The sequence below is a fragment of the Anoplophora glabripennis genome, unplaced genomic scaffold (genome assembly GCF_000390285.2).
Source record: "Anoplophora glabripennis isolate ALB-LARVAE unplaced genomic scaffold, Agla_2.0 scaffold81, whole genome shotgun sequence".
NCBI lineage: Eukaryota > Metazoa > Arthropoda > Insecta > Coleoptera > Cerambycidae > Anoplophora > Anoplophora glabripennis.
Window position 1 is genome coordinate 1,066,817 of NW_019416522.1, and position 8,973 is coordinate 1,075,789.

The following is an 8,973-nucleotide window of genomic DNA, read 5'->3' on the forward strand; positions in this document are numbered from 1 at the left end:
TATAGCGTTAGCGTTGCTGGTTCGTTGCCTAGTCTTTGTGGAGTAGGTAGGTGCCTACTTACTTTCCAAACTGCAAAATTTCGAAGTTGCCCAATGGATTTCAGAGTCGGTTTCGAGAAACGGAAACATTTTTTGTAATACCTTTGGAATTTTTAATGAAATGTGACCCCAAATAGCCCATTTCATGTCCACTTTATTTTATGCTGTTGCTTAAAACTTAAAACAAAAGAAACTAGCACTTGACGCGGTAACGCAAGGAAATTCCACGGGAACGAAGAAGACGAAGAAGGAATTGTAGGCAGCTGAATTTTTACTTTGTGCTATGCGACGAAAGTTCTAACAGCACCGTTAGAGAGACTCAAGGAGAAATAACTCGTGGTAACCAGTGCCGTAGACGCGGAACAGTGTGACCCATTTTAGAAATTTATTATGTTAGATGATTGCTTTGTGAAGTAAAAATTTTTCTGACCTGTTTCAAAATTTTTAAACGGATTTTCCTGACATTTAAGATACCTACGAAATAAATACAGCTTTATTTAAAAATAAAAATGCTAAAATTATCATAAAACAAGTACAGTTCGATACTTGATACTTTACAATAATATACAGGATGTTTCTAAGATATGGTGACGAACTAAAACTGAAGAAAGGAAATATAAATTTAAGCAAAAAGTTATATGGATATGGACATCCGAAAATGTTTTGTAAAAATGTTATAGGGTAACAAACGTGCTCTACCGAAAACCATTTTTTTATTTACACTCCAAAGCATCTTGAAGCTTGATGATTTGAAAAAGTTTTGAAATGAAAATTTTTTTCGAGCGTCACGCTCGGCTCAAAAGAAATAATGTAAGACAAAAATTTAATTTTTTTTTTCAAAACTGCACGCGTTCAGAAAAATTTTTTCTAGCCTAATCGATGCCTGGGTGATCAATTTTAATTTGTTTTTTTTTTTATTTTCTGTACCATTAGTTTTCATTGAGATATCGGCTATTGAGTGAAAAGTCATTTTTTTTTATTATCGATCTCATCAACTAACGATTGTACAGTGAACGAAAGATGGGTTTTGGAAATCTGATTCAAAGGGCCTTTTGATACTTTTGAGAAATTTTTTTACTTACCATTAATTTGAAAAAGTGCAAAAATGACTTTTTCAGCTGTTTTGGAAAATCAACGACTGCTTTGTAAATATTGCGAAAAGTATTTCTAGTTTTTTTTAGCTCAATACAATCGTCAGTTTTATAAAAAAAATTGAAGGAGCAGATTTATTGATTATTATATTGATACTATACTGATTAAGATCAAAAAAATTTTTTGGCGTTGTTTTTCTCACAATTTCGCCTTAAATACTCATCAAATATTGAAAGACAAAGATTCAAATTTTGAAAAGAAAATCGATTTTGAAAAACAAATTTTTCAAAATTAAAAGAAAAATTTTGCGTCCTTTTACAATTTTACATTGAATATTTCAAATGTCGAGAAAAAAAATTTTTTTAATTAATTTAAAAAAAATTTTTTTTCAAAATTTTTTATTTTTTATTTCGATATTTGATGAGTATATAACGCAAAATTGTGAGCAAAATAACGCAAACAAATTTGTTTCATCTTAATCATAATTGATTGCTGGTAAGGAGCAATAAATCTGCTCCTTTAATTTTTTATAAAACTTGGACGATTCAGGAAAGGAAAACGTATGTATTGAGCTAAAAAAACCCTACAAACATTGATACTTTTCGCAATATCTGCAAAGTAATCGTTGATTTTCCAAAACAGCTGAAAAAGTCATTTTTTTAGTATACAATTTTTTTTATATTTTTTGAAGTAGCAACTTCAGGGAAAAATAGTTTTCCACGATGATGTAGAGTGTTTGAGAGTTCTTTATTAAAAAAAATGTTAGTACTGTTTTCAGTAACATAATAAGTGTTTTGAAAGACACAAAAAATTTTTTCAAAATTACAAATATTTTCGGGTAGATATATAATTTTTTTTTAAATTTATTCATGCATATGAACATCTTGAGAACAGTTATTCCTGAATGCTAATCATCTATGCATACGCACCAACGAATTGCGAGTTTGCCAAGCCATATGTCAAGAAAATTATTTAGACCTTAAAGTATAAAAAAGTTATGTCGTTTTTAAACACATTCAGTCTACTGCAGCTAGCGCCCTCTATGGACTATAACCAAAAGTGAACAGATTTCAATTCCTCGACCCAAAGAACTCCAAACCCCAAAATTTTGTGTGGATATTTGCATTTATTAAAATTTAAATAAAAAAACTAAAATAATATTTTACATTTAACTACCTGTATCTTTAACTATTAGACTAAGGTAAGTTCGGTTAAATCGCAATATTTTTGCTTCGAGAATGTACCCATGAATTTTGGCCCATACCTCAGGACCACCCTGTATATGTACAGGGTGAGTCGTGGCAAAGTTGATTTATCGCTAGAAGGCAAAATATTTCGAAATAGGTTCGGATGGGGGGGGGGGATAATTTGACTTATGCAGGGTGATTAGTTTTAGGAGGGTTGACCAATGTTGTATTTTTTTAAATGGAACACCCCGTATTTGAGTACACATTTATATACTTTTTCGTAATAGGTATTATATGTGCCAAAAATCAGCCGTTTTCGAGATATTACTAATATTTTAATATAAAAAAATGACAATTTCGGCGTTACATTTGATCGTTGCGGATATGCTCATTTTTTGAGATACAATCTACTAAGATACTAAGCAATCGTCACACATGTTGTACTAGGTTCACCGTAAATTCTGAAGTGTTCATAAATGTCATAAAGAGTGTTCACAAAATCGTACAAAGTGCAACCCGTTATATTTTTTAACGGAATATAAAAGACCTCAAGATCTACAATATTCCTAATAGGTGTTATATATATCAGTTCCTCATATTTTATGATATTTTTAACACTTTCTTTATTTTGCCCTGTACAAAAGAGCGACCCTGTATAGATAATTCATAGATGACGACAGAAAAAATTTGAAAATTCGAAAAAAACGGTATTTTAAAATATACAAATATTAATCAAATGATACTGCAGTACTATATTTGTAGACCATCATAGTTGAATATGAAACCTCGTAGCATTAGTTTTTCTTAACCCTTTTCATAATTGCGATGCGAGTTTTCAAAATGTAATCGTAGAACACACTGCGTTCCGTGATACAGAATGACGTGCGTGCCCAATTTACACCGACCTAATCGTATCTCGAATGGATTATACACGGGACAGGATAATAGATGCATTGCATAATCCATCTGTTTAACCTTGTTAGAAATTATCGGCCCAGTAGAGGAACTGCACGGCCATCTACACACATACCCCTGCACGATGCACATGCCGCCACAATCAACTGGTCGAATGCTAAAACTATAGGAAATTCTAATGTGTATTGTACAAAAACAAACGAGTATGACGAGATTTTCGATATCTGAACCTATTGTCAGTGTTCTTCCATTTGGGTCATGGTTAAATTAATAAACAAGTGCCGCCAGTGTGGGTTTAGGACTCTGATAGATCATTTTAACAAGTGCAAAAAAAATTTTCATTCAGTTTTCACTGGTGGGATTTTTTTACCTAAGACCTGAGTTTGTCTACGTTTAGATCCCTCATTGAGACTTAAAAGTAAACACTATAAATTAAGATATTGATTAATAAAAGGTAAGTGATCAAAAATCGAAAACAAAATGAAAATTCAAAACAACTGGCTGAGAACAAGTGTAAATATTGAGGTCGCTAGGATTTCGTCACTTATGAAAAACATATTTTTCCATCGTGTAAAGATTAGTAAACACTTTTGATAAAAATATGAGCGCATATTATTCACTATAGATATATTATTTCTGAAACATTGATGGTGGCAATAGAGTCAACATTATTATAATTGAAATATGCACTTCAATATTTTGAAAAAAAAACTAGGTGTTGCATAATAGTACACAAAATCTGTATGTAAATGTTGTCACAGGTAATTATAGGTATTAAGTAAAAAAAAAAAATATATATATATATAAAGGTCTTTATAAAACTGATTCAAGAAAAAGATGTTCTAATGATCATTTTTTAATTTTCGATATTAGAACAATTTTTCTACCACATGGTAATGTAAATAATTATTCAATTCAACCATTATAATAGACAAACAATTCTAGTTTACAATTAGTCAATAGAGTGATAAATTTACGGTTTGCTTCGTTGTAGCCAAATCTGGTAGACTTACTTACCTGACAGAATTGCTTGCCAATATGGGGTTTCTACTTTTGAAACTTCTCATTAAAGTCATCATCGTTCTCATTTTTATATTATAATTATAATTTTATCAAAATTATGCCTGGAAAGGCGTTCTAAGACATCACAATAAAGATATGAATTTGCCACAAGAGTTCTTCAATTAATTACTGGACAACTCGATATTATATTAATTGTTTTTACACTTCATCCAGAAAAGACTACGTTTTTATTGTGTTGTCCATATAATTATCAATTTCCAAAATGGATTTGCCCATTTGTTGAATTTTCCAACAATAATAGGTACAGTAAATAGGTTTTACCTCTAACAATTTTTTGCTCAATAAAATTATCATAGTTCGCTAGATATGTTCAACGGTAAACTTTTAAGGACATGTCAACGTCAGCACTTCAATATTTGTTCGTAAACATTTTTGTAATAATAAAAAAAAAGATAAAGTCATTCATTGATAATTGTTTTGTCGTTGAACCCTGAGAAAACTACTAAATGATAATACTAATATTTAAGCAGAATTTTTGACCAATCTGTTCTTCAATCTATGGAACAGTGTCTAAAGACCAGATAGGGAAACATTTTGAAATTTATTAATTACTGGGCGTGATTTTATTGTTGGAAAGTCTTGGGAATGATAATACAAGAGGCGTCTCATCGAATGGGTCATGAAAAAAGTATAGCGTCATTGTTTTTTATCAACAAATAAGTCAAAAATTCGTCATTTTTCGTTCTACGTGTTATTGTAGAAAAACTATTAATCTTAGCAAAAAAGATTAACAGACGATTTGATCTAGAGAAACTCATCGTTTAAACGAGACTTTATACGTTAAAATTGCTTTATAAACAAAAAAATTATTGTAAAATTAAATGGAAAAAGTGCTTTCTCTTTAATTGTTAATAACTTTTTAAATAATTAATAAAATCTTACCAAACTTTCCCAAAATGTGAGTTTTACACTCTTAAGAGGTATTCAAAAGATGGGCTCGATCGGTCAAATAGTTTTTGCAAAATTCCATTTATTTATCCCATGCACAGATCCCATGTTTGAAAAAAAGGTCCATTTCCAAATGACTGTTCCGAGGGCAGGGTTATGACTAAAACATTCTTTTTGGGCACATTTTCTTCGAAGGGACACCAAGTATCCTCTAGTTAAAAAAATATATATTTTTTTAAATTTAGTTGTATATAATTGTTACCGAATAGAGAGCACTTTTTTCCCTAATAAACAAATAAATAACTTCGCAGTTTTTAATTTTTGAAAGAAGTTATGTACACCATTCGAAAGCTCGTAAAAAAAAATACAAATTGAAAAATTTGGGGTAGTTCGACGAAAAAATTACTTCTGGATTATTTCCACCCTTGTAAAACCACCCCCTACCCCCCTAAAAATGAAAAAAATAAGGTTCTACGTTACATAGAAGCTGAGATATTACAAATTTTTCTGGATGAGAGGAAGATCTCCCCACCACCACTCCCTGAAGGGCTACTGCCGCGTACCCCTACTTTGACGGGCTCTGGATTGATCAATTATGGGCAAATTCAATTAAAATTAACAGGGCATAAAGTTTAAATCTTCAATTACAAAATTAAAATTTCAGGTCTTAATGTTTATAACAAATTACTTTAATTTTTTAAACAAAAATTGCTAATTCCGGACCCATTGGTCGTAGAAATTTGTTTTTTTTTTCAATTTGTAGTTTTTTTACGAGCTTTCGAATGGTGTTTATAACTTCTTTCGAAAGTTAAAAACCGCGGAGTTATTTTGTTTGTTTATTACGGAAAAAAGTGCCTTCTATTTGGTAACAATTATATACAACTAAATTTGAAAAAAAGTTAATTTTTTTTAACTAGAACCTGGTGTCCCTTCGAAGAAAATGAGCCCAAAAAGAATGTTTTAGTCATAACCCTGATCCCGGAATAGTCATTTGGGCCTTTTTGCAAAAATGGGATAAATAAATGGAATTTTGCAAAAACTATTTGATCGAACGAGCCCATCTTTTTCACTTCACATTTTGGGAAAGTTTGGTAAGATTTTATTATTTATTTAAAAAGTTATTAACAATTAAAGAAAAAGCACCTTTTTCGTTTAATTTTGCAATAACTTATTTGTTTATAAACCAATTTTAACTTATAAAGTCTCATTTTAAAGATGAGTTTCTCTAGATAAAATCGTCTGTTGAACCTTTTGGCTTAGATTAATAGTTTTTTTACAATAACTCGTAGACCGAAAAATGACGAATTTGATTTGATGAGACGCCTCTTATATTATCATTCCCAAGACTTTCCAACAATAAAATCACGCCCAGTAATTTTTACGAGTTCTCCATGATTTTTCACCTTTATTGGTCTACTACTAAATCTTTGGGGATCTTGTATGATTTTGAGGATCTCAATAGATTGATTTCATTTCCTTTAGGCAGATACTCATTCCGATATCAATTTCTTTATGCATTTGGCTTAATTGAGTGAAGAACTTATTAAAAGTAAGAGCCACTGCAGTCTATTTAGAGAAAGGGACATGGATAGTTGGGAAAGTGTGTCGGTCTTTTCCTCCACCAACATGATGGCTGGATTTGTTTAAAATGTCTAAATATTTGATGAAGTACGGCTTTGTGAATATAAAGAATTTAAATCAATGCGATAATTGATTGAGTTTCTTGTTGTATGGACAATGTTTGTGTAGTATAGTTTGTATAAAATTTAAGTTTTAAGTCAAAACATAACATAACATAAACATAAGTTGCATAAAAACATTGAAAACTAGAGTTTGACAATTGTGTGCTAAACCTGTGGCGCCCCTAAAAACGTCAAACATAATTTAACTATGTTAAATGTATTAAAATAAGCTTATTAGCATCTCATTTTGTCGCAAGTGAAAGGCGGACCATTGGCTTTATCAAACACAAACTTTTGCCAGTAAAAATTATAATATATTTTGCTTTGTTAGGCGCGCTAAAACATATTCTGTTTTAGTATTACTAATATTACTATCAGTTTCTTCTTTTACGCGATTCATATGACGATACCATCGACGACTTCGGAGGAATGGCCACTGATATGTATTTCCACCAAAATAATCGAAATTGTTCAGTAGAGACCACATACGCTGGAATATTAAAACACTAAACATAAAAATAAGGTCATATAATAAAAATATCCAGTTCGACAGCTGTGAGGATCGATTTCTCTTAAGCATTTGATTTCCAAAATTCCCTTTACACTAACAAAACACTAAAACCAAAAAATCATTTCGCAAACATAAATTTTGTTACTGTTTCCTCGCAGTACACACCAGAAAAGCTATTAATAGACTCTTTTAGTGACGTCGCATATTTAGGCAACCCGCAACAAATTGTCATAGATGAAGTTGTACTGATCGAATCTGACCCTTGTTTACTATTTACATAAAATACTATAGAAATTAACAACTTCAAATTAACTTGTTTTTACAAGGATTTGGAAGTATTTAAGAACAGCCAACACGTGTTTCGTAAAATAGATAACACTAATGTGCTTAAAACTTACAAAAAACGAAACAAAAGAATATTCTAAATATAAATAGAGTAAAAATTTAACATTAGCCATGTTATTCGTAATGCGCATGCTCGGGAACAGTAGCCTCATACGCAGGTGCGATCTTGTTGATTTGTCATGGCTGTCACCATTAGCGTATTTTCTCTTCTTTTGTTTAATTTTGACATTTTCTGTTCTACCAAATATTTTTATTATTTGGCGCTGTCAGTCTGTTTATCGAGTATTTTTTTTTTCAAGTGGTTTATTATAAACGTACTTTTAACCAGAATCAAACTTTTCTTGAATGATATCCTGTTGCGAGACTACTTCGCTTACATGAAATTATCTTTAATGCACTTGCTCACTAACATTGATAATTTTAATTTATTACTTACTATGAAAGTCGATATTGTTTTATAAATAATTAAATATATAAATTATATCTTTTAGTGTGTCACTTGGGGATTGAAACTTCTTAAATATTTCTAATATTGTCAGAATATCGCGATATTTAAGGTCATGACAAAGAAGACATTTTTTTGGCACTTATGTCCAAAGTACATCCGTTACTTCGACGTGTGCAAATATCACCGAAATGTGAAACTCTGACAAAGAAGTAGTGGTTAAACCGTACACCTTCGAAAACTGAGAAAATAATTGATCCAAAAATTATCCTTTTTAGACTTGAATTTAAAATAAAAAAGTTAAAAGGCGTAATATCCCGAAAATGATTTGTTTTCCGTTACAGTGATCAAATATCCAAAACATGGCATTAAATAAGAGGAGCCTTTAATTATAGTAAGTATTCATATGTGTGCCTCTGTTTGACGTATTTCTATCCAAGTTCAACGGATTGTTCGTTTTAATTATGAACAAGTTTCGTTGCTTAATATTATACGTCTTCAGTGATATTTTATAAACCGAGCTTTTTTTATTAAATTCAACATTATTTCGAACATAAAAACAAAATTTAATATCATCATGTAGGCAAGAAAAATCAGTGCGATTGTGGAAGATCCTCGGGATCGTCCAGACTAATAATTAGTTAATTTGTTTATAAGGCCATAACTTGTAAACTATTCAACATACCGATTCCAAATTTCGTGTGTTATTAGACAATGATAAGGAACGAGAGGATGCGATGCCAAAACGTTCTGGTAATAGTTATAACAGTTTATAAATGTTTAGTT